This window comes from Equus asinus, chromosome 25 (assembly GCF_041296235.1).
Source record: "Equus asinus isolate D_3611 breed Donkey chromosome 25, EquAss-T2T_v2, whole genome shotgun sequence".
In the NCBI taxonomy this organism is placed as follows: Eukaryota; Metazoa; Chordata; class Mammalia; order Perissodactyla; family Equidae; genus Equus; species Equus asinus.
Window position 1 is genome coordinate 52,701,224 of NC_091814.1, and position 25,657 is coordinate 52,726,880.

The window sequence follows — 25,657 nt, forward strand, 5'->3', positions numbered from 1 at the left end:
GGATAGGCAGACAGTGGCTAAGAATTAGTGAGATTCCAGAGGCAACCCACTCCAGTCTGAGGGTATTAGGCTCTACAAGGTACTCAGCTCCTTAAAAGGATATAACAGAATGGCCCGGAGATGATGGACTGGAGTGTGTATGACGTTGCTGACCACCATGTCACTGCCCAGAAACCAGATCAGAGCAATAGATCAGAAACCAGCTCTGGGCTAAGACTCCTCTCAGTGCTCGATATGTAGCGTGTGCTGGTAGGTGTAGGTAGGGTGTGAGCATCTGGAATCAGAGTCCCCTTAGACTTGGAACTGTCTCTGGGGAATCACTGGGAAGGAAGGTGAATTCTAAGTGTATGAGCAGCTAGAGTAAACAAACCAAAACAACAAACAGGAAGCAAGGGGAGAGAGAGGACGGCCATCTAAGAGGGAAGGCTGTCCAAAGGATCCTTAATAACAAAGGCATTTCACAATGAATTTGAAGGTTTTTATTATGGGCAAAGTAAATACCACATTTCTTTGCCTCTTCTGTTAGCTTTCAATCCTAGGCTCCTAGGAGAGTCGGCTAGACCCACAAAGACTCTGTGTGTGTCTGTGTGTCTGTGTGTGTGCGTGTGTGTGTGTGAAATCAAAGAACAGAGCTGAGTTTCCGTAGCCATGCCCACCAGTGTGGAACAGCAACTGTACACAAAGCATGATCTACAAGCTAAACTAATTCAGTAACAGCAGAAGTTCAGAGCTAGAGATAACTACAAAACCTAGCCCCTTGGCAAATGACAGAAATCTTAGGAAAGGCATTGGACATCCACCTAAAATGGTTTGAGGTGAATCATATCTGAAACCACAGCAAACATCTGGTTACATACATATGATGAGCACACTGAAAAGCCACGTGTCCATATGTTGAGAGAAACCATTGTCTCAAAACTTCTTATTCTTTAGGACAGCCATCTGAAAACTGCTTCATATCTCTCAAGGTTTAAGGAACAAACGAGAACTATGATGCCATCTGGGGAGTGTTTTCTCAGCCAGATTGACAAGAACACTGCATCTGCTTAGACCCTCTGACCCCATGATCCCAAAGTCGCTGTGTACAGTGCTGTCTGACTCTGCTGGGGGTGACCATAAGAGCCCTGAAAGACTCGAGTTATAAGGAACCTGTGACAAACGGTCCCCAATGTCTCTCACAGTCCACTCTGTCCATTCCGGGGCCAGCCATCTGTGGCAGCGCCAGGGTGGCCGAGTTGCCACAGGTATTTCTTAGAGGAAACTGATGGGGGGCCTCCTAGAATCACCCAGGGAGTTCAGGTGACACAAATCAATGCTACACATGTAGCCTTACGCTCCAGCAAACCTTCTCTGTGCCCTAAAACAAAGCGAAAATCTACTGGTCCCCTTGCCACGTGTCAAAGTGTGGCCATGACTTCTTTGGGGGCCATTGACCCCAGAGTGGAGGAATTTCTACCATAAATGACCCTGGGTCCCCATGGGCTACATGTCTGTTTCACTCCACTCACTCAGGTGATGTCTTATTTTCATTTTATAGGAAGTTGTTGCACGTAGACTAATGTTCACAGAGACCATTGCCCATAGACTATTTTATCTCCACAGACTAAGTGTCAGAACTTTAGAATGGCGAGTCAGTATTACCAACACAGCAGAGCACATAGCCCAGGAGCATAGCTCGGAGTAAGATTAGATGTCTGGAATTCACTTTCTAATATTTCGGACTTCCCATGAGCTAGGAAACAAAAGCTACTGGGCAGCAATAGAGAGACCCAGCCAGGCCTCCGGCTCCTCTGTCTGGAGAAAGTTGTCAACATAGAACCATCTACATCAATCTCATCCAGTCCTTTTGTTTTGCAGATTAGGGAGCTGAGGCCAAGACCTCCTATGTGAGGCACCCACAGAGGGTTACAGTCTAATAAAGACAGAGTCAGAACTGACATCCGGGTCTTTGGATTCAAGTCTAATGACGGTCATTCCGCATCATGGTGCTGCAGCAAAGTCGCAAAGCAGGGAAAGCCTCTCCCAAATTCCAAATCATATACTTGACATAAAACTGTGTTTCAGATGAACCTCCCCCGGGCTAAAAGAGAATCCTTTTGGTCATCACTATTATCTCTGGTAGTAACAGCCAGCTAACAATTATGAGCACATTTTACAATACGCCAGAGATATTGTGCTGGGCATTTTGCCTGCCTTATTTCATTTAACTCTCATAATAATCTGATAAAGAAGGTACCATTACCAACCACATTTAGCTGAAAAGAAACCTGAGACGTCAAAATATAAAGCAATTTGCCCACATTCACACAGCTGCATAGTTAGAGGAAACAAGATTCAAATCCAGATCATCGACCTGCAGAACCAACACTCAGTCACTCCACTACCCTGACAGCAGGCCAACATCAGCAATGGAGCATAAATTTAAGTGAGATGTGTGAAAATGGCTAGCTACAGGATGATAAACATTTCATGTCTTTATTCATGATTTGCTTTGTCCCCCAGGACACACAACATCTAAAATGCTAGCCCTCTCTGTCTGTCAGAGTGACGGTGCGAGAAAGTTCTGCAATCTCATACACCATCAGCAACCCCCTTGAGCCTCCAGCCCGAGATTCTGGGGAAGTTTGGGAGATTCTGGTGTCTTGAAACCTTTGTCCCAGTGTGCTTCACTGTGGCTCCTGTTTGGGATTCAGGGCACATCAAGGAGCCAGGATGAAATTAGCATCTGCTCTCCTCCCACTCTCTCTCCTAGCTTCTGCAAACAGGAGCTGCAAGGACAAAGATGTGAACAATCCTGACTGTGTTTTCTCAGGGCAGGCAGGAGGGATCAGAAAAAAACAGTCCCGTGTAAGGCTGGGTGACAGGATGGGGTCAGGAATATGAGAGAGTGTTGGTATGTTCATTGCTTGGTTTAAAGTTTATTGGCTTATTTTAGGGTCTGGCAAAGACGTGATTATCACAATGTCTTGTATCTATAGGGGGATGTGGGGGAATCTGTTTCAGCCAGTAAGGTACTAGCCCTCCTAGGGTCCATCTTCAGATCTGCCTTGTGTCTCAGAAGAAACAACTGCTGTGTGACCCAGAAATGGGCCCACATTTCCCAAGCAGCTCCTACATCTATTTAGGAATGCCAGAGCTATCTCCAGCAGCAGAGAAAGCCCGTCAGTCCACAATTAGAAAAAAGAAAAAGCTCAAACTACTGAGATCAGCTTGTTTCCTTCCAGAAACAGAATTTCTTTAGGGAAAGGAGAGAGAATGAGGGCACAGGGCTCCTGAAGTGGGAGTAGGAGTGGGGACGCAATACCCAGAGAGGAGACTTGGGCTTCAGTGACAAACTTTGCTGGCAATTCAGTGTTGCCTGGGATTTTCCCATGGTATGGGAGCAATAGAGGGCTTGGGGTTGGTGGGGCTAGAGGTGGTGGGAGGGAAAGAAGACGTGCAGTATAAGTAACGTGGTGGTATTTTCATTCAGTTCACCAAAAAATACAACACTTTCCTTCCTGTTTCTGCTCACTCTTTACATACATGACCTCATTTAGCCTTCATGCACCCTGTGAGGGGCATCCTTTAAAAGCTGCCTTCAGTGGTTTGCAGGCTGTAGCAAGCAAAGGCTGAAATCCGGCCACACTCAGCTTGCTGAGTTTCTTCTCTAATTCCCGGAAAGGTGCTATATGGGCTCTCAGCAGCTCTGGAAGTCATTGCCCCATTTTGCAGCTGAGAAATGGGACTCAGAGATGGTGAAGCACTTGCCCAGGGTCACAGCAGTAGTAAACAGCAGAATCAATATTCTAAACCAGGTGTGTCTGCTCCCAACCTCGCTTGTGTTCCACTCTGCTAGACTGCCTTGGTATTTGGAGAAAAAAAGAAAACGGAGGTCAAGGAAACTCCTTAGGACCAATGGACTGAATGACCTCAATGTAAGTGCCTAATAAGGAACCTCTGAGATAGATAGTAGAAAGTCCTGGAACAATACTAATCTATGCAAGGCACAAAGGCAGGCAGGCCATACAACCATTCAATTTGATAGTCATCTATTAGACGCTGGCTAAGTATCAAGCAGGGATCTATGCACTCAGCAAAGAAAGGAGTAAGGCAATGACCCTGCCCTCAAGGAGTTCACTGTTCAGATTCGGAGACGGTCAAGTGAAAAACCCAAGACCAAGCAGAACAAAGAGCGTTAACGAAAACAGTGGGCAATTGGTCGTGTTGGGTGGGACGAGGACACTCCACAGAGTCGGGGCAGAACTTGAGCTTGGCCTGGAGGGGTAGGAAAAGTCGCTGTAGAGGGCAGTTCCTTAAGAAGTGGTAAACCCCAGAGAGGTGAACTTCCAGCCAGAGGCCTTGTAACCACCTGTCTCAACGCTGAGCCGTACAGTTCAAGCCGGCATAGAAACGACTGTGGCCCACATCACAGGCTCCTGCCCACAATCTCTCTGCTGCAGAGATCGAAAGCGTCACAGAAGAACAGAGAGAATGAAAAATGGCTTCGGGTGGAGCAAAACAGACTTCTGCACAGTGATTTGACATATCTGGGTTTTCCAGGCACTGGAGCTCACTTTCTTGAAAGTTGTGGTTAAAAGAAACAAGCCAACTACTCCTCTAAGCGACTTGGGCACAGCTGCAGCAGTGTGATAAGGAGCCGAGCCACCTCCTCACTGGTGACATTTCAGAGCATCGTTTTTGTGGGGGTCCCTCAGCGGGAAGATGGCAAAACTACTGCATTCCCAAGGCTGAGTGCAGGTCTCAGAGAGGCTGTGGCAATCCCTTCTCAAGGTCTTTCCACTTCTCTGTCCCAGGGGGAAGAAGAAAAAGGCTGTGAGTAGAGAGCATACTACCCATGTGCTGGCCACTCTTTCTCATTCTGTGCTTGTGGCGCCATATCAAGGAAGGTTCATTTACCCTGTTTAAAAGATAATAAACTGAGGCTCAGGTGGTTTATACATCTCAACTCAGGTCACACAAGCCTCAAGGAGGAAGGACAGCAATTTAACCCAAAATCACATGACTCCCAAGTGAAGTTCTTTTTGCTTAATCAAGGCAATTTAGTGAGGTGGGTCAGAGTATAGAGCTTGGCATCTGGATGCCAAGGTTTGAAGCCCAGACCTGCTACCAACCAGCTGAGAGACCTGGAAAGTTCACTAAACAGCTTTTGCCTCAGTTTCCTTATATGTAAAATGGCGATAATAATAGTGAGGATCCCAGGTGACAATAGATATAAGGCACATAGAAGTGTGCCTGACACACAGAAAGTGTTAGACAACTAGGGTGATGGCTCCACATAGGAGGAGAAGTAAGAAAGCGCTGTGAAAACTGGGAAAGCACAAAGGGAACAGAAAGAGTGGGCGGAATTAGGGAAGGGAGAAGGGAGAAGGAAGCAATGTCAAAAACATTGTCAATTTGTGTGTCAACCATGTCTGGGATCTTCAACTTACCTACACTTCCTTCCCCATCAGAAGAAACAGGCCCCAGCCATACTCAGTCTGCAGGGCTGCTAGAAACTCGTTGATAGACAGACAATTTAGAGAGAGAGAGGAGAGAGAGATTAGATGAATATCTCAGACAGATATATAGATAGCCTTCCAATAACGAATGCTCTCATCTTGCGTGGAGATTTCCCTACAGAAATAAGACACTAAAATTGAACATGTATGACTGCTTTGCTCCACTGCTCCCCAGAGCTCAACGAAGAAGGCAGCTCTGGCTGTGTCTTACCTTCAAAGTCTGCAAAGCTGTGTGTACCTGTCGTATAACGGACAACCTGGTCAGTGGGTTGCCAACCCCACACTCTCTGCATCAGTGGGCCACAGACCAAAGGAGAAGGAGCTCTTAATAACCACTTGGAACAGTGATCATGGTTCCCAAGGGATCCAGCTACTCAAAGGAGTCTGAAGGATATAATGACAATGACAATGCAAAATTACACTTCCTGTAGGGGAGCCTTCATAGTGCAGTGGAAAGAGACTGAAACTTGAAGTCAGAGGCCCAGGATTGGAGCTCTCACTCCGTTAGTATGCAGCCTTGTGACACTGAACAGGTAGCTTCTCCTTCCTCAGTACCACCTGTAAAATGAGAACAGTATTTTCTTTCCCACTGTTGCGTAATAAAGATTCCGTCTCGTCTTTGTCCTGGGTTGCTAAGACTGAGTGCTCTGAGCCTTTGGAATTTCCTAAGTGATAGGAGCATCTGTTGCTCATGGTGGGCCCCTGGACCACCTCTGAGTTTACACTAAGGAGATGACTCAGGCTGGGGGCTGGTCACGCCAGAAAGACCAACAATGAGATTAGAGAGTCAGAGCCACGTGTTATCAGCCCAACCTCCAGGCAGTGGAGTGGGAAGAGAGCAGGAGACGGAGTCTAATCACGTGGCCAGCGATTTAATCCATCATGTCCACCTAATGGAACTCAGTAAAAACTCTGAACTCAATAAACAGCTCAGAAGAGCTTGCTGGTTGGTGATGTACATCAGTGAACCAAGGGGCGTGTGCCCTGACTCCACGGGGAGGGGTCAGGGAAAGCTCTTCACCCGGAAGCCTACCAGACCTCACCCCATGTATCTCTTCATTTGGCTGGTCCTGATTTGTAAACTTTATAATACAACTAATTGTAATTATGGCACTTTTTAAAATTCTGTGAGTCATTCTAGTGAATGTCAAAGCTAAGGGGGTCATGGGTACCCCTAATTTGTAGCCAGTTGGTCAAAAGTGTTGGTGGCATCTGAAGCGAAGGCAGTCTTGTTGGGAACTGTGATCTGATCTTAACTTGTGGGGTCTGAGCTGAGTCTGCGTAGTTAATATCAGAATTATATTGCAGTATATGTAACCACAAAGGTTGTTTTAGGAATGAAATATAATCACATATGGAAAAAAAAAAAAGCCTTATGAATTGTGAATGGTTAAGTAAACATTACTTGTATAGTTTTTTTTAAAGGCTATGGTATTGGGGCCGCCCCAGTGGCATAGTGGTTAGGTTCGCACTCTCCACTTCGGTGGCCTGGGGTTCACAGTTTCAGATCTCGTTTGGGGACCTACACACTGCTCATCAAGCCATGCTGTGGCAGGCGTCCCACGTACAAAGTGAGGACGACTGGCACGGATGTTAGCTCAGGGCCAATCTTCCCCAGCAAAAAGAGGAGGATTGGCGGCAGATATTAGCTTAGGCTAATCTTCCTTACCAAAAAAAAAGGCTATGGTATTGATGAAAGATCAACAAGGCAATTTCTTTGGGTTATTTTTCCAGCAATCCAGATGGATTTCTGTTGTTCCACCAAAACTCTCTTGCTTAACCTCTTTATGGCTAAATTTATTTATTACTTTGACAAAATTTAATGGAACCATAATACGCACAAGATTCTGTGCTACATATGGAACTAGTAGGGGGAAGTGAGAAGAGTATCAAAATGGAAAAGAAGCCATACTTACCCCCCAGAAAACCACAAACTAGCAGAGGAGATAAGATAATAAACACAAAAACAAAGCAGAGAGTGTGCAATGAGAGAGGCCTGGTTAAGCTAACGAGGAGGGATTTTTTTCTGGAGGAGCCAACTTGCAGAGGAAATGGCATTTGAACCAGGCCTTAAGAGATGCGTAGGATGTAGAGAGGTAGAGAAAATAAGAGAGACATTCCGTGCAGAAGGGACAAGGAAGCAAAGCACAAAGGCAGAAAACCATGGGCGCGCATGCAGAGATATGGTCGTGAATGGGAGCGATGTCACAGCAGGGGAGAAAGATAAAGTGGAACCAGGTTATAGAGGGCCTTGAATGTCAAGTGAAAGAGTTTGTAATATCCCGTAGGCAAAAGGGAACTGGTGAACAATTTGGTACCATGAGATATGGCAATTCTGTCTAAATGTTTTTGCTCTTTTCTATTAAAGGTAATTTGGACTGAGAAGCACTAACTTCTTCCTCATTTTAGAGGTGAGCAGACAAGGACCTAGCGGTAACGTGATATGCCTAAGTTCACACAAACAAATAATGGTCAAACCAGAGGGCGGGCAGGATTACAAACTTCTAGCCCAGTACTCTTCTCACAAATACATTCTCTCTCACTTAAAGCAACAATTTCAAATTCAGATCAATATTTCTTGACCTGCCCTCCAGACTGAAGAGGACATCCCTAGCTTCTCTTCTGGAGACATTCACTCCAGCTTGTTCCCCTTGGGAGCAACAGCACAAATGCATGAAGGCCCTGAGCAGCCTTGAGGGTCTTGCCCCTTGCGGGGAATCAAGTCATTCATGGAAAGCTCAGAACCCAGCCCACGATGTTGGCCTCATGGACACCAGCCGGCTGTAGAGTGAGACGATGCTGCAGGGAGATGCAGGGCCTTCATAGTACCAGCTAGAAATAGCAACAGGACTGTTCAATGCAAAACACAAGTGATACTTTCCTGAAACAGCTGGCTCATGTGGCAGGTGAAATTAAACACCGCACTCTGTGGCCAAGGAGAGGGAGAGCTTGGACAGTTTGCTAAGAGAAACCCAAGTGAATGGATCCATTCTCTAACACAGTACCTTTACTGCCTTTTCTCCTACACTTTCTTGGTCTATGATGCTTAACTAAATTCATCAGTCCTACAGCATTGGAAAATTCCTTGAGAATCTTTGATTTGTTTCAGTCTGAGAAGGGCATTCACAGGGGCAAAGACCCAGAGTTTGCCTGCTTCACCAGCTCTCGCTTTATCAGCATAAGATGCCCCAGACAAGAGGGGAAAACCTGCTCTGGTTTCGATGAGGTGCTGATGTCATGTTTTCCGGGTTTTAATAACCATCGAAATTGCACGATTTTTTTAAGTTCCAGGAATAAAAGTGAATTTAGTGTTTATCCATAACTGCATGAAAATAAGGAAAGGATCCAGTCCTAGAACCCACTTTAAAGTGCAATGATACAGTCCCAGAATACAGTCAACGGGTTGCCTGCCTGGGTCTACAAAGAAGAGTGTTCCGGTGCACATGGGGAGTCTGCACCCCAGGGGGGACTCTCCTTTTGAAGGTGTCGGCTCCATCCCCTTGCTCTCAGCTGATATGAACCCTCCCACCTTTCCCTCCAAACCAATACCTGTGTTGTAGCTTTGCTTCCCTAGATGCCCCTCTAAACCTGTACAGACAGACCAACCAGTGCATATTATTGGGGGATGTCTGGGGGGTATTGGGTTGGTGGGCCCAACCAGGTATTTTTTGCTGCCCCACCTCAAGTCCCGCTTTAAGTACCCTACAGAGAAAATTAAGAATTTTCCCTGACCCCTGCTTGGCCACTGACTAAAATTTCTCACCCATCCTTAAAAGATGGGCAACTACCCCAAATAATTCATTTTCTTGAAGTCTTCTTGTCAGAATTTTCTATTTTATTATTTCACCTAATAAAAAATTTGTTATTCCCTGGACATGTTCATTTCTTTGTTCAACAAATGTTCACTGTGCCAGCTACTGTTTTAGACACCAGGGATAAAAATTAACAAAGTCCTTAACCTCGTGAAACTTAAATCTAGTGGAAGAGAAAAGCAATAAACAAATATAACACAGACACACAGAGATAGATTGTCAGGGAGCAATAAGCTCTATCTAGGAAAAAATTAAACAGGGGAAAGGGACAGAGAGCATGTATTGGTATCACTCGATTTAGACGGTCAATGACAGCCTCTCTAAGGGGTGACATTTGAACTGTACCATTAAGTAAGGCAGCAAGTCTTCTACGGTCAGATGTAGTTCTTGCTATATGAGTTGTATCTCCAAGTAGATTGTGGGCATTTTGCAATGAGACCCAAATCTGTTCTTTTAATATGATGACCCCAGCACAGGCACTGAATATCCAGCTGCTTGCACATTGTAAGTACTCAACAAATGTTGACATGTTTGAAAAATCATATCCTAGTAGCTAACTCAACTCCTTAACATTATGCCACCAACCTGCAATAATTCAGATCTCTTCAACACTGTATTGCTCTAGTGAAAAAGGAGCAGAGAGACCTGATGAAGGTGGAATGCCAAGATTCTCTCATCTGCAAAGCTAAGCAAGGTTAGTTGAAGACTACATGGGAGCAGACTCCGAGTTAACAAGTGGATGGGGCGACAGAAGGGACCATATCAGGAGTCATTATTTCACCCCATCAAAATTCACCCTAAATTAATTAGATTAGCAGATGGATAGACATGTAGGTAAAGAAGCAGTTTGCTCATGATTGTACAGCTGCTGGTGGATGAACAGAACAGTGTCTAATGCCACCTCGATGGAGTGCTCCTGCTCCACAAAGACGGGCATCTCTGGAAGAACTGTGGCTTGAAAAAGGAAATGACTAAAAGAAGTGTTCTCCACATTTCGTTATGCCAGCGCTACAAGGTCACAGAAGCTGGAGGTAAAATCTTGCGGCCATCGGCACTGCTTCTTTCTGGTACAGACTTTCTCTCCAGAAGGAATCTTGTCCTCAGTGTCCCTGGGAGATGGCCTCCCAGCCCCCGCCTGGTGTCTACAGGCCTAAGGCACTCACTTTCTTCCAGAGCAGCAGTCCAATTTCTCTGTCTGACAGCCCTACTGACTAGGAAGTTTAGAAAGTTAAGCTAAGCAACTTTCTTAATTGAATACAAAGACATACGCCATGGTGAAATCAGATCCTTTTATAATAGAGATTTTAATCGAGTATTTATATTCCATGCATTGCCAATAAAATTGTAATTGAAAATCTACCTACTGGAAAGGTTAAATAAATGATCCATCAGGATCTGCTGTTTCTCTGATGCCTCTGAAACTACCTTCCTCAGAAACATAAAGAACTAAAAGGCTGGATTTAAACAACTTTGCCATAGTTAAGACACTAAATATGGGTTCTGTTTTTTAAAAAGACGTGTCATAAAGAAATATGTAGACTTTCAAAGGCAAGTCTTGTGTTATCTTCCATCCTTTTTGAGCAAATCATTAAAAGGTGGAAATTTGGAGTTAAAAGACAAAATGAGTAAAGACAATTGTTACCAAACATATGGTATTTAACGCAAAATTAAGCAGAAGCTAGAGAGGGACATAAATTATGTTTCTCTTCCCAAAGCCAACGGAAATGCTAAAAGTACATTGGCACCATCAAGGATGTTGACTTTTTTTCCTGTAAATGTTTAATTTTTCCTGGAAACCACAGAAAAGGAAATTATTTAAAAGCAGGGCTTTCATGAACAAGGATATTCACCAGAACCTAATCTCCAAAATGCACTAAACCAAGAGAAGATCCAGCTGGTTAGTAAAACGTCTGAATGACAAAATACTTTTTTAAAGGAATACAGTTTCATTATTTTCACATACATATAAAAGAATATATGAGGTTGATAAAGCATAATCTACTAATAATCCTTAGAGAAATTGCTTTAATGAATAAAGGTGATTTGCAACTAGCAAATCATTATTAACATACAAAAAGATTGAGAATATATTTTTCCCATAAAATCATCATTGTTCCAAATCCTGTTTTCTCTACTAACTACTTAAACTATGTCATAATTTTAGAACATATGATTCTTGATCCAAAGACCTCAAATTTATAACGACCGCCTTTTAAAATCTTATCTTCCTGATCTTCACGTATACACTAAGATAAAACACAGGAGTATCCAACTTAGTTGACTTTATTCCATCAAGATAGGTGGTCAAATGGAGAACTTTCTAACCTATTAAATTAGGTCAAGGAAGAAAATAATTAGCTTATAAAATACCTGAAATCGCCCACTCTAGCACTACAATAAAATCAGGTAATAACAGTTTCCCTCAGTTTTTTAGAACATTCTTGACCTCATTTGAATAATTTAACCATAATTTTTTAAGAACATACTTGATCTTATTTGAATAACTGGAATTTCAACATTTATGGCCCAAATCTAAATTTTCCACAATCATTGGCCAAGGGATGTCCATAACTTTTCAACACTAAATATAGAAACTTATGGTACCACATGGCTTATTTTTCAACTTATCATTTGTACCAAACTTTAAAACCACTCTAAATTCCTCTTAATTTTTTATGAATAGCACTTAGTGCCTGAGTGTGATTTTAGGTATTTATATCGCTGAATTGACCTGTATTTCAGAGCTATTCTGGCATAACTTACCAAGAGTATTCTTCCAAATAGCCATCTTGAGTGTTCTTTTAGACTTTTCTACTTCCATTGGTATCATAAAGATAGTTAATTTTCAGGATAATTTTATTATCAAAGGAATGGAGGAATATTAAGGAGAATAAAACTTCATCTGTAAAAAGTCCATTTGTCCTTCGTTTCTACAAAATTCCTTATTGGTAAACACATAGTAGAGATAATTGGGAGTTTGAAAGATGAATGAGGATAACAATAAAAGGTGTGTTTGGAGGGTGAATTTGGGATTCACGCCATCATAGCTGGTCTTCCATCTCAACAGTCTCTCCAAGGAAGATGAGCAGTGGACTGCTGCTGCAGAAACACCTCAAGGTGTGTTGGAGTCGGGAGAGCCGACAGGCACAGACCAGGTAAGAGGCGTTTGCAGTGGTCCACAGCATAGATGATGGCACCTTGGTGTTGGTGGGAGAGAAGTTCTAAAGGGACAAGTTCTAATGGGGTTTTGGAGGTGAAAACTACAGGATCATTTCAATAATGAAAGCCTAGAACTGTTGTCCTTGCAAACGTCCCTGTGACTAAGAACTAACTGACAATAGAGGTATCTTCCACACCTAAGAAGGACTCTAAGGAGAATCTGGAAACATGTGTGTCTCCCTTCCATACCCAGCGATTTGGGGAAAATCGAAGGGCAGCTTCGCCAAACACTTGACTGCTAACAGGTGACTAGACTCAAGAAGTATGCATTCAAGTCTCATCTTTGCCTCCTGCTCACTCCACCACCTTCTCTGTCCTCTGTCTAAAATAGTCTGCCTTCCCCCACCTCACCCCCACCCTAATCCTTGCCCTTTCACTCTACTAGACCTTTCTTCTTAGCACTTTTAATGGCTGGTACTATAGCTGGTACTGTATCTGTGTTTCTTTCTTTGTTCTTATTTTCTATCATCACCTCTAAAATGTAAGCACCATGATGGTAAGAATTTTCCTTTCCACACGGAGTCCTAGTACCTAGAACAAGTGTGCAGAAGCAGTGGGGATCACAACAAGTGAGTCCATGGGAAAGCAGGGAAGGAAAGGAGCTCATATTAACTAAGCACCCTCCCCATGCTCTGCATCAGGCACCCTGCAGCCCTCTACAGGCACCATCCCTCCATCCTCACAATATAGTAATCCTACAAGGTGGTCTTGCCTCCTTGGTAAAGATGAGGCATAGTAGGCCCAGAGAGGTGAGGTAAGGTGCTCAGAGTCACAAAGCTGGGAAATATTGAAGGTGAGTTTCAAATCTGGATCCATCTGGCTCCAAAATCCATGATCTTCCCACTAAGCATTACAAATTGTAAATGTATGGATTATCTACCATTATTATTTCATATCTAAATTGTACTAAAGCTATTTGAAGAGATAAATCATTATAAGAATAAGGCAGAGCCTAAAGAACCACTTGAGGGCCGGCCCGGTGGCACAGCAGTTAAGTGTGCACGTTCTGCTTCTCGGCAGCCTGGGCTCCGCCGACTCGGATCCCAGGTGCAGACATGGCACCGCTTGGCAAAAGCCATGCTGTGGTAGATGTCCCATATACGAAGTAGAGGAAGATGGGCACAGATGTTAGCTCAGGGCCAGTCTTCCTCAGCAAAAAGGGAGGATTGGTAGTAGTTAGCGCAGGGCTAATCTTCCTCAAAAGAAAAAAGAACCACTTGATCTAAAATCTCAAAGGTTTTCAAAATTGCACCTCAAAAGATATTTTTAATAAATTGTTACAGGATAGAAAGCCATGTGTATGGAACTAGCTTAGAAATGGGAAGCAAATAATAAGGATAGACAAATATCTCTGTGGAGGCAGACCTGCAAAGGACTATCTTTTGGAGATCAGAGCCAGGGAAAGCACTAGTTAACATTTTTTTTCTTCTTCTTCTTCTCCCCAAAGCCCCCGGTACATAGTTGTATATTCTAGTTGTAGGTCCTTCTGGCTCTGATATGTGGGACTCTGCCTCATCATGGCCTGATGAGTGGTGCCATGTCCGTAACCAGGATCCGAACTGGCAAAACCCTGGGCCACCAAAGCAGAGCAAATGCCATGAGGTTGACCCCTAGTTAACAATTTTACAAATGCATCGAAGCTGGAGTCCATGCTGAAATTTTCTAATTGCCCATGACACCAAGTATTTCTCATAGTAAAATACCAAATCAGTGAATAGAAACTGCAGAACATTCTTTTCTGGCTGTGCAAAGAAGCAGAAAAGCAAGTGGCAGGAACTTAAATCAAACTATGTTTACAGGTTAGTGAGTCCAGCCCTCAGTTACAACCCAAGAAAGGCATCTGGGGCCTGAGTAAATGGATCCTGCACACTACAAGCCCAGGCAGCCGAGGCCAGGGTTCCACCAGAGTCCTGGGCATCGTTGGAGAGATTAATACCTGCATCAGAGAAATGGTAAGCTTTATAAAAAATGGCCAGGCAGCCGCATCTGGAACCTTCACTCCCACAGAAAATCAGTGAGGTCCAGAAAGCTGTAATCTAAATGACAATAGGGATAGAGTTGAAATCAGAGGATTGACAAGATAATGACGCTTCAGACAGGAAAATGAAAAATTGGAGAAAAAGTCATTTAAAAAAATCTTTAAAATTGTGAAGACAGCATGACCCTCAAGTCTGAGAAAACATTCCATGGACTGCCCTGAAGCCTTTTTTGCAAATCCTGCTGTGCTGTGCTGAGAGGGGACCAATCAAAAGGTAAAAATTAAGCAGTCATTACTTCATTCATTTGACGGCCTTTAATTGAGCACATATGGTGAGCAGGGCACTGTTCTTGGTCCACAGGGAGAAACCTAGTAAACAAAGACACAAAATCCCTGTCCTTCCAGAGCTTCCACTCCAGTGGGGAGAGACAGAGCAGGAAAAACATGATATTTAAGAAAGTAATGCAACCTGTCTAAGTTGATAAAGATATCAGGAGGGGAATGGATCTGAGTAACAGTTGGAAGTTCGGGGAAGTTGCACTTTTAAATAGAGTGGACACTGACAAGGTGATATTTGAGTGAAAATTTGAAGGAGATGAGAGCATAGCCATGGAGATGTCTAGAGAAGGACCTCCAGGCAGAGCAGAGTCAGAGCACAAGCCTGGAGGCAGCTGCGTCTCGTTGTGCTTGAGGAGCCTAACCCAGGTGAGGAGGGGAGAAGAGTGCCGTAAGTTCAGGGGGAGGGTGGAAATCAGGGAGTGGGAGGCGTGGGTAGATTGTGAAGGGCCTCGTAGGCTATTTGTAAGGACTTTGGCCTTTAGTCGGAAACAGAAGGGTTTGTAGTTAGAGGAGCAAAGTATTCTAGCATACGATTTTAAAGATCAGCGCTGAGTTTATGAAAGGCTGAATAGGGACAAGTGAGGAAGCCAAAAGGCTATTTCAGTAATCCAGGTTCAAGGTGACAGTGGCTTGGACCAGACTGGCAGCAGGTGGAAGTGATGAGAAGTGATCAGATTCTGGACAGAGCTTGAAAATGAAGCAACAGGATTTCTTAACGAATTGAATGTGGGGGTGTGAGAGAAAGAGGTGACCCTAAAGTTTCTTGATCTGCTGCTGGAAGAAGAGAGTGACTATTAATGAAGAGGATCATTTGATAAGGATGTCATGGGAACAGGCGTAATATGGAGACTGAAAGTCTCACAGTCACTGAAAGCCGCTTACTGTTGGGCAGAAAGAGGAGATTTATAACCCTTTGGAGGTGGGCCCAGGTAGATGGATGATAGGGGATCCAAGGAAATTCTCCCACAATTCGTTCCATGAGGTTTCCAGTAGCAGCCACTGCTGAGACAAAGTAAGCAGTTAAAAGAATTATAATATCAGATATATCTGAATATGAATCCTAGATCTGCCACTTACCAACTTTGCAACCTCAGGCAAGTTACTTAATCTCTCTGAATTTTAGTTTCCTTGTCTGTGGGATGGCAATCCTGCTTACCTGATAGTGTCTCATGAAGATTACCTGAGGAAATTCATGTAAAGTGCTTGGTACAAAGTGATGGTCAGTAAATACTTTAGTTGTTGATCGCTGCAGTGGTAGTTACGTTCATGGTATTATAATTATTATGGCTCTCAATCCAAGAAATGACTAAGGTGCAGATCACAAATTGAAAATACAGGAAATCACCAACGTTAATCAAATCACAATGTTTTTGAGCTGAGATATAAAGTGATGGCCTAAGCCAATCTCCAGAGTGGTTAAGATACTTCTTGAAGCTCGCAAGAAATTTTATAGGGAGAATAGGATTAGAGCCAGAAGATGATCTAGAGCACAGAACACATCCTTAAAGCATTAAAGGGGTAAATTGAGGACAAATAAAAACACATGGAAACTTACCACCTCAAAAAGATGTAAGGATGTTGGATACAGGATAAAAATGTAAAGAAATTAAGAAAGATTAAGGTGAACTTGTAACTGACAGATACATGATAAGAAAATCAAGAAAACTAGAGGGTTTTTAGACCTACACTCATTCACTCACCCCGGGCTTGTTGTCAGAGAGGACACTACCGTCACCCACACACAGAATAACTTGGGTCCACAGTAGTGGGCTGTGGTCTAGCACACAACTGTGCCTGCTTCCTGGGGACCTGAGTGCTAAGGGCTGAGAAATGCCAGCTATAGCATCAAGGTTCGCTTGGGACACTGCAGGAAGGCATCCTGGAGGAGTGGAATACAGGCCCGGATTTGGAAGAAGTTAATGCACATGGCTTAGTGGACAGAGGGAGAGCATTTCAGGATGTCTGTCTTTGGAAGGGATTTGGCTCCGTGAGGACACGCAGTCTAGTGCTCTAAGTTCAGAAACACTATCTGTGGCTCCACGTCAAGTCGTTAACCGAAGTCTCATTTGATAGAGGGAGAAGGCAGCGCCTACCCGGCAAAGTGTGCGAAGAGGTGCAGCGGGGTTTGAAATGAGCAGAGGTCAGTCCAACTCAATTATACTCGACGCTTTTATCGGCCGTCTGCTCTGCTAGCTGCTGGGAACTCCATAATGACCCAGACAGACATGGTTCCTGCCCTCACCTAATTTATAATCTCTAGAGAGGGATACCGACAGTCAGGCAACTTCAGTATGGCAAGGTAAGTACTACTGTGAAAAGGAAAAATAAGGACCAGTAAAATTGATATAGAAACTTTTTACTGTGAGAGATGAGTGAAAGAAAGACAGAGCGTGATAAACAAAGAGACATGGAGACACGGGAAAGAGAGCCAGCGAGGACAGCCACTACGGGAGCGTCTAGGAGGAACAGTCTTGCATAAAAGCTTCCTGGAAGAAGCAACAGAAAAGCCGAGATTTGAACAGACACTAAAGTCTGTTGCCAGAGCACTTTGTTGGGGTATCCATCATTGGCTATTAGATTTTTATTGGCTATCTACACTTATTGCCAGGGATTACAAGAGATTAGAAAATAAAAATCAATAGAATGAGGGAATCTAAGAAACAAAATCCAACCAATTTTATGTCTAGTCTTCCCACAGAGACTGACTCGACAAATAACCCAGAGGCATACCTGTCAACCTGCTCCCCAAACACCATCCCACATTACATTCACGTCACTGCCACAGTGCAGAATTTTATGCAGGGTTGTATAAACAGAAATCATATGATATATGAAATATGCCACATACATATATATTGAATATACAAGGCAATTTACAAGTACTATAGATGATAAATTCAGTGAAAGAGTATGCAAAGATGCGTTACGTGGCAGTCATTCTGAACTAAATGAGATTTCAAGAGGACAGGCAGATATATAATCCGACCGCCCAGGGGATGATTTGTAATTTTGATAATAATGAAATCTCATCAAGAAAGAAGAGCTGCAACGTTATCTATTACTCTAATTTCCACTGAAATGAACTATTTTTACATTCAGAGGTTCAGCCTGCATTTCTTGGCAGCTGGGAGCATTTCCTCAAATGTGTATTTGCTCCAAAATTTTATACCTTCTGGATTATCTCTTGTGCCAGGCATATTAGATTGATTGAAGAAAACAGAATCAACTGTTCATTATGTTACATCTCCACATTACATCATTTCTCGTTAATAATCAAGTTCCCCCAAATTATAATTATTGCTTCAACATTCTACATATGTGATGAGGACAAGTTGTTAATTTATTACTATTGGGACAGCAGTAGTATTCCAATCATGGTTTAGAACTACCGTAAGCCTCCATCAGCTGAATCTCTCAAGAACATGATTTCTCAGCTAATGGAGCTTTCTGGTCAACTGAACAATGACCAAAACACAAAACACTCTTCAGAGCTTCCTAAATAATCTCCTATAGAACATGAGAGTTCTGTAGGATGTGAAAAATGTGCTGCAAGAAAAAGAAGGAGGAAGGAGGAAGAAGAAGAGAAGGAGGAGAAGGAAGAGGAGAAAAGGAAGAGGGGGTAGGAGGGAGGGGAGGAGGAGGAAAAGAAAGATGGAAAGGTTGGATCGAGGGATACTTTCCATGCTCAAATAAATTTGAGGCGCAATTTTTTAACTGCAGATCATCTCTGTGCTGTAAATCTCCAAAAAAAAATTATGCAACATTTCCTAACCTTATATAACCAAGAATGTTTTTTTTCTCAAGACTCTTATTATTATAGAGCATTTTATTTTATGGAGTAAGTTTAAGAAATGTTGTTCCGGGCTATTTCTTCGGCCAAGAATAGTGAGCTGCTCTATTTTTCATAGTTCTTTGACCATGTTCTATTGCATTTAATTATTTGCTGGCGTGCAGTCTCTCCTGTTAACCCCTACTCTGTCTGAGAACGATACCCATCCCCAGCGCCTTCTGGAGTACGTGGCACAAAGGACGTAATCAATCAGTGTTTGCTTACATATAGTAGGTATTCAATAAACATTTGTTGAGCTAATGAATAAATACTTTGTATAGTATATTAAATATATTTTAATGGGGTCTCCATGAGCCTCAGTTTCCTCCTCTGCAGAGGAGAGAGGTTTGTCTAGCAATCTCTAAGGGTCCTTGAAGCCCTAATTTTCTTGATCGTGTGACTTCTCAGTGGCTCAGAACCACCGTGTTGAATAGCGTCATCCTACGGAATTGCAAGGGGGCCGCTGAAGCGGTTGATAATGAGGATTCATCATCCACGGTGAATGTCTCTTATAGTTAATCCCAGAAATGTCTCTTCAAAACACATACCTGATATCAGTCTGAGTTACCAATGGAGATAGTTTGTTTCATGTTAATTCATCAATTTTTGCTATAAAATGCATTTCATTTTGGTAATCAAAGTCTGGAGGTTTCCCCATCATAATTTCATGTCACCATTCTCACAAGTGGCTATTGAGAAAAGTGATTGGTGTTTAGTTATTCACAGTGATTTTCTGCTAGGAATGATCAACTGAATAGCCTTTCTGATTTTTTCTAATAAAATTTTTCTCTGTAACCCACTGAATTATTTCAAATATTTTGCCAATCTTATTTATTATTATTATGTCACTGAGCATTTATTTTCTCTTCTTAAAACAATAGCATGGTTTCTGAGGATGAAAAAATGCCCATCCAATTTAATCCTAATTGTGCTAGAAAGATCTAATTTGCAAAATATAAAATAGTAATATGACTATTGTGTATCCAGACAACATACCAACCAGAGGTCTCATGATTTGTAAGACTTTCTATTATTACCTTCAATAGAACATCTCCTCTAAAGCAGCAAAAGTACTTTGTAAATATCCTTCCCATTAATCATATCCCCTAAGGAAAGAAATGGGTTGAACACACCATTGCTCTAATTTCACAAAGGGAGAGAGAGAAATTGCAGAAGCAAAGTGATTTTTCAAGGCTATCCAAGGTCCCACTATGTTAATAGTTTGGAAAGAAAGAGAGGCCTGGCTTCCAGCCAGCCTGGAGAGTTTGTTCTCTCCAATTCAAAGTTTCAGTCAAAGTACAAGAGAGCAAGCAACTTAATACCTAGGTCACCAATACATCATCCATATGAGGGAAGGTACAGCAGCATTAATATGCAAATAGCTAAACATAAAGTGTCTTTTCTTACTAAGCACAGTGCTCCCGACTTCTCAGAAAAAATTTATGTCTATATGAAAAGAGAATAAAATTGCAAAGAATAGCACGTTGATCATTAATTTATTTTTATTAAAATATGAAGGGGAAAATGTAGCTGTGTTCTACTCTTAGGAATAATCCTTAGAGTTTGGGAAGAAAGAAGAAAAGACCAAATGTTCCTATAGGCATATTGTAACAATACACTTTGCCTAAATATTCTCTCTCCAAAGGATTTAAAGTTCTGACGAAAATGCCAGATAAATGGCTGAAAGATGATACCACAAAACCTCATTTTCTTCTGTCTCTTATATTGAAAGCATTAATTATTAGAATCAAGCAGATAGGTCTCTTCAGAAGCCAGGGAGCTGTTGGGTAGAAATGGATGCTACGATGTACTGTAGTTAGTGAACCATCTAGAGATAACTCCCCACATGCAGAGAAGAATGGGATCTAGCCCCCTTTCCCCAACCCTCTTTGTAGACTTTGTTGCCTCCATTCTGTACAATGATAGAAAGTATGATCAGAAAGCATTCCCTTGGGCCCTCTGGAAGAGGTCAACTCCGGTCTTATTACATAGATGAGGAAAGTGGGAAAAGAGAAACCAAGAGCAGTCATCCAGACAGGAGCAGAGCTGGATTAACTTTTTATTGGTCCTAGGAACAATGACAAGAACTACAACCCACACTTGTTTAGTGCTTTACCATGTATAAAACACTTTCCGTCCATCTTTTCCAGTTTATCCTCACACTAATACTGTGATAGAAGTGAGATGGTTATTTTCTCTAACTTTTAATTATGGAAAATTTCAAACATACGCAGAGAAGTAGATAGAATAGTGTTAACAGCCTGAATACCCTGGATTTCTCAGTATGAACATGTTGCTATACATCCACATCTTTCTTTACTGACGCATTTTACTAAATTACAAGCAACACGGCATTTACCCTTATCACACCCAATGAAATTAATAATAATTCCTCAATATCGTCTCATATCCAACTCATAATCACATAGCCACAAGTGTAAGATGAGTATTATTTTCTCATTTTACAGATGCCACTTTTTGACATAACAAAGTGAACCAACAAGATCTAAAGCACACAGATAATAAACAACGAATCTAAGAACTCAGGTTTAGAACTTCTGATCTCTTGATCCCAACTCTCCTCACTTTGAAGCAAAGTTTCACAGAAATGCCTCAATTGGAAGAAGAGAGAAAAGCCACACACAGTGAGCTCTGTGTAATATTTGAGCAGGGGTGATCTTAGTAAAATATAAAATGAGCATGTGGATTTATCTCCCATAATCTCTTATATTATTTTAGTGGCCCTTCTTATTCCCTGCAGTGCTGTGTTTTGCTCCCTCAATCCACCCCCCATTGTCCCTAACCCAAACCCTGGTCAATCACACCCTCTGGTATGCTGGCTGCCCAAGTGCCTCATCCATATCTCCCTGTCCCCATCCTCAGGGTCAACACTATCTTGCAGCCAGCAAATGTCTTAAGAAACGCCTGATGGACTTATCTCCCTGAGATGAGTTCTTACTCATTGTTACTGGCACCATGAGCCCCTGTGAGTATTCCTGGAGTAATATAGAGATGATGGTATTTTGTCCCATGGGATCTTAAGAAATTATACTAATGTGATGATTCTTGCAGCATCATGAGCATTGACAATGTACTCCTGTACAGCTCAAAAGTGTACATTCAATTTATTTAATACCCCTATTCCTCCCATAAAAAAGCTCCTCTCCCATTTACATACTTTACAACCTTCTCCCAGTTTCAGCCCCCTCCCCTTACCACAAGTATTACACGTATAACCAATGGTAGACTCAGCTTGCCACTCAGTCTTCACCTTTAGTCCCAAAATGTTTCCATTGTCTTCTTCTGGATTCTTGGCATCTTTTGACAATACCTGCCAGTGACTGCTGAAAATTTTCCAGATGGATATGGAGATGTTCCAAATCTTAACATCAAGAGCATTTCTTGACTCTGTACTCACTTGTTTAGTCTAAATGGATCAGACAAATACAAAAATTATATAAATGTTATATGTCACCCAAAGGAAAGAATGCAAGACATTCTAAGACAAAAAGAAGTTCTGGTCATTATCAAGCAACTCTGGAAATGTGATAAGACAAAGCCATGTCATGTTGCCCAGTCCTGGAGAGCTAGGGAAGAGCAAATTTAACCAGAACAGATCTAATTCCGGGCCCAAGATGCTTAGGCAGGAATCCAAGTTAGCTCCCCCTGGTTCCAAACAAAGCATGTTACACAATAACAATAACAACTGAAAACTCTATGTGTGATATCTTCTTTCCCAGACTTGCATGTATTGACATGCAATCTATAAGAGAATCCCTTTAATGAATATCCCCTGATGCCAGAGCATCAGACATGAGAAATAGCCCAGGAGGTCTTCCCTGACATCCCTGAAACCATGCCATAGTTCTTTCAGCCACAGTTCTTGATTGCAAACAACAGAAACCACTTGGTATAGTTTAGGGGGGAAAAAGAATTTATTAAAAGATATTTTAGCTCATAGAATCATTGCACTAGCTGGAAAAACAGATTAGAGTTGAAGTTTCCAGGAGTAATGCAGAAAACCAAGTAGGACTGATCCAATGGAGAAACCACCTGCTGAGTATAAATCTCTGGGACTCAACTTTACTGTAACTGCTACCACCGCCAACTCCACTTCCATCTTGTGACAAGGGGAAAAGCTAGATGCTTTTGCACCTACCTGCGCCAGCAACTCTGAGCTCCACACAGAGTTGGCTGCTGTCTCCTGTTGTTCACATCTGAACTGAAGTTTTATATTTATGTCTAATTGACAGAACAGAACCCAGGCCCTATCCTAACACTTATTGAGCACGCCCAATGTGCCAGGCGCTGTTGTAAGCTCTTTACAAGAATTAACTCATTTAAACCATCAACAAAACTAAAAGGCAACCTACTGAATGGGAAAGGATATTTGCAAATGATCTATCTGACAAGGGGTTAATATTCAAAATATACAAAGAACTCGTATGACTCAACAGCAAAACCAGACTTCTTGTGATGATCACTTCGTAACCTTATATAAATGTCGAATCACTATGTTGTACACCTGAAACTAATATAATACTGACTGTCAACTATACTTTAATTTAACGAAAAGAATTAACTCATTTAAGCCTCACAACACGCCGAGGAGGTTGGTTCTGTGATTATCCCTTTTTATAGATGAGGGAACTGAGGCATAGAAAGATTACATAACTGGTCTAAAGTCACAGACTGAAAGTGGCAAAGGGGAGATTTGACCTCAGACAGTCTGGCTCCAGAGCTCAAGACTTTTTTATCCGTTTTTTGTTTTGTTTTAAGTGTTACATTCACGTGCTTGCATTCTAGCTGCAAGGCAGAGAGAAATTTGAGTTCTGTCTTATACATTGGCTCATCTACCCAAATCTAAAAATGTTGTTCCAAAGACGATGGGCAAGCATGACTATAACAGACATCTACTACAGATTTCTAACGCAAGCACGGCTGTTCTTTTTGCACGTTAGTATCCCCTGGAAATTGCTCCCATGGTCATCATTAGACGCCCATGAATTTAGACATGAATCTCTGTATCTTTACTGTTTTTTACACACTGCGATAGTCTCTAAAGAGAGCTGCCGCACTTGTTCCCCACCCTGCGCGTGTATGTTGCCCCTCCCATCAAAAGGTGGAGCACATCCCCCAAAGCCCCTTGAATCTGCGCTGACCTTGTGCAGCAGATGGAGGGTAGGCAGCGGAGGGAAAACATGCCTCGCCTTTGAGAGGCTGACAGCTTCTGCTTCTGCTCTGGAGGAAACCGGTTACCATGTAAGAAACCCAGCTCCCCTCAGCCCACCATGCAGTGAGGAGGTCAAGCCAGCCGTATGGAGGGGCCACAGGAAGAGGAACCAAGGGGCCCGGTCACAGACAGAATTAAGACCCTGGATTTCTGTTCCGATACAGATCCATCGCAGACAGCCCCGAATCATTCACACAGTCCCTTTGAGACCTCAGACGCCCTTGCTCTGCCCTGTCCAAATTCCTCACCCACGGACTCCTGAGCAGACGCAATGACTGTGGTCTGAAGCTGGTAAATTCTGGGATAGTTTGTTAAACAGTAATAGATACCCAGACACAAACTAACACTGTATTCTCACCTAACTATGTATATAATGAAAATTCTGCATCTCGTTAAATATTCTTCTATACCAGTGGTCAGCAAACTTCTTCTTAAAGGGCTACATACTATTTTAGGCTTTGCACACCAAGAAGCAAAACTGAGGCTATTATATAAGTGCTTATATAACCCTTTAAAATGTAAAACCATTCCTAGCTCAAGGGCCATAAAAAATCAGGCAGCTCTCCAGATTTGGCCCGCCAGCAGCAGTCTGCTGACCCCTGCCCTGTAGCATTATTTTTGATGTGTGCTGTGTGCTTCCTGATAGGAACTTCCTGTAACTTCTGTGATCACGTCCCTATTCTTGAGTATTTAGTTTGTTTGCAATTTTTCACTATTTCAGAAGTAATGCTTCAATAAACCTTGTGATTAATGTTGCAATAAATCTTTGTCCATATCCATGGTCATTTCCTTTGAATAAACTCCTAAAACTGGAATTGCTAGGTCAAAGAATATATCCTTTCTGCCAAAACACCCTCTAAAACTCTTACATCTGGGTACAATCCTACCAGCAACCTGTGAGAGCGTTCTACAACTCTCATAAAATTCATGACTATTTTAAGGGATTGTTTAAAAAAAAAAAAACACCTGTTTGAATTTCATCTTGGTGTTTGAGTGTGAGCGGAATGAGTCCCGCCTCCTCGGTCGGGGATGATCTCTTGCTCCTGGGGCTGCCTGAGAGTGCCCTGATTCAGGTTCAAACTGTCACTGAAGCCACGCTCACTGCTTCTCCAAAAGAGCTTAGCAGTCCCAGGGCCCGGGGAGGGCACCAGCAGAGGCTGCGGGCAGAGGCTGGCCTGGCCGCTCCTTCCACCAGCGCCATCCTCACTTCCTCCCTGCCCCTCTCAGCAGGAGGAGGCCGATCGCTGCCGTCTCAGAGGGGCCTCTGCTTTTCTGCAGCTGGGCAGTGTCTCCCTTCTTCTGTCTCCTGGCTTCCCTGTACTCTCTCTCCTCTCAATTCTCGGCCTACAACAGGCCCCCCAGGCAGAGCCCAGCAGGACACGGGAGCCCCGTTGAAGTGGGTCCCCAGCCAAGGCAGTCTTCTTAAGCAGACTCTGGGCAAGCCTGCAGCCTCTAATCTTTTCACCTCCTGTCTAATAGAAATCCACTGCCGCTGACCCCAGTGTCCTCCAGTTATTTTTAAACCATGATAACTGCCGCTGCATCAAGGGCACGAGAAACAAAAGTTCGCCAGAGCTGCTGCTTCTCCACTTCTCCTATCCGTCTCCTCTCCCGGATGCCCCCCCACCCTCCCCGCCTAGCAGGTCCTATACATCCCTCAGGCTGTTGTTCTCATGCCCCCGCCTTCGGGAAGCCCAGCCTCACCCTCCCCCATCCATTCAGCTCCTTGGAACAGCAGCTCTTAGA

The 25,657-nt window shown here is 42.9% G+C and overlaps 1 long non-coding RNA gene across 2 annotated transcripts; it reads right to left on the bottom strand.

Moving 5' to 3' along the window:
- Nucleotides 1–361: 361 nt before the first annotated feature.
- Nucleotides 362–24,368, bottom strand: LOC139042104 (uncharacterized). 2 transcript variants are annotated; one of them, XR_011498341.1, is made up of 4 exons: nucleotides 23,841–24,368; nucleotides 21,950–22,105; nucleotides 5,433–5,488; nucleotides 362–4,787 (listed from the first exon to the last, which is right to left on the bottom strand). It is a non-coding gene; the product is annotated as an uncharacterized lncRNA (long non-coding RNA). The 2 variants fall into 2 exon arrangements; XR_011498340.1 differs by having other exon boundaries at nucleotides 5,433–5,491; nucleotides 23,841–24,366.
- Nucleotides 24,369–25,657: the final 1,289 nt, after the last annotated feature.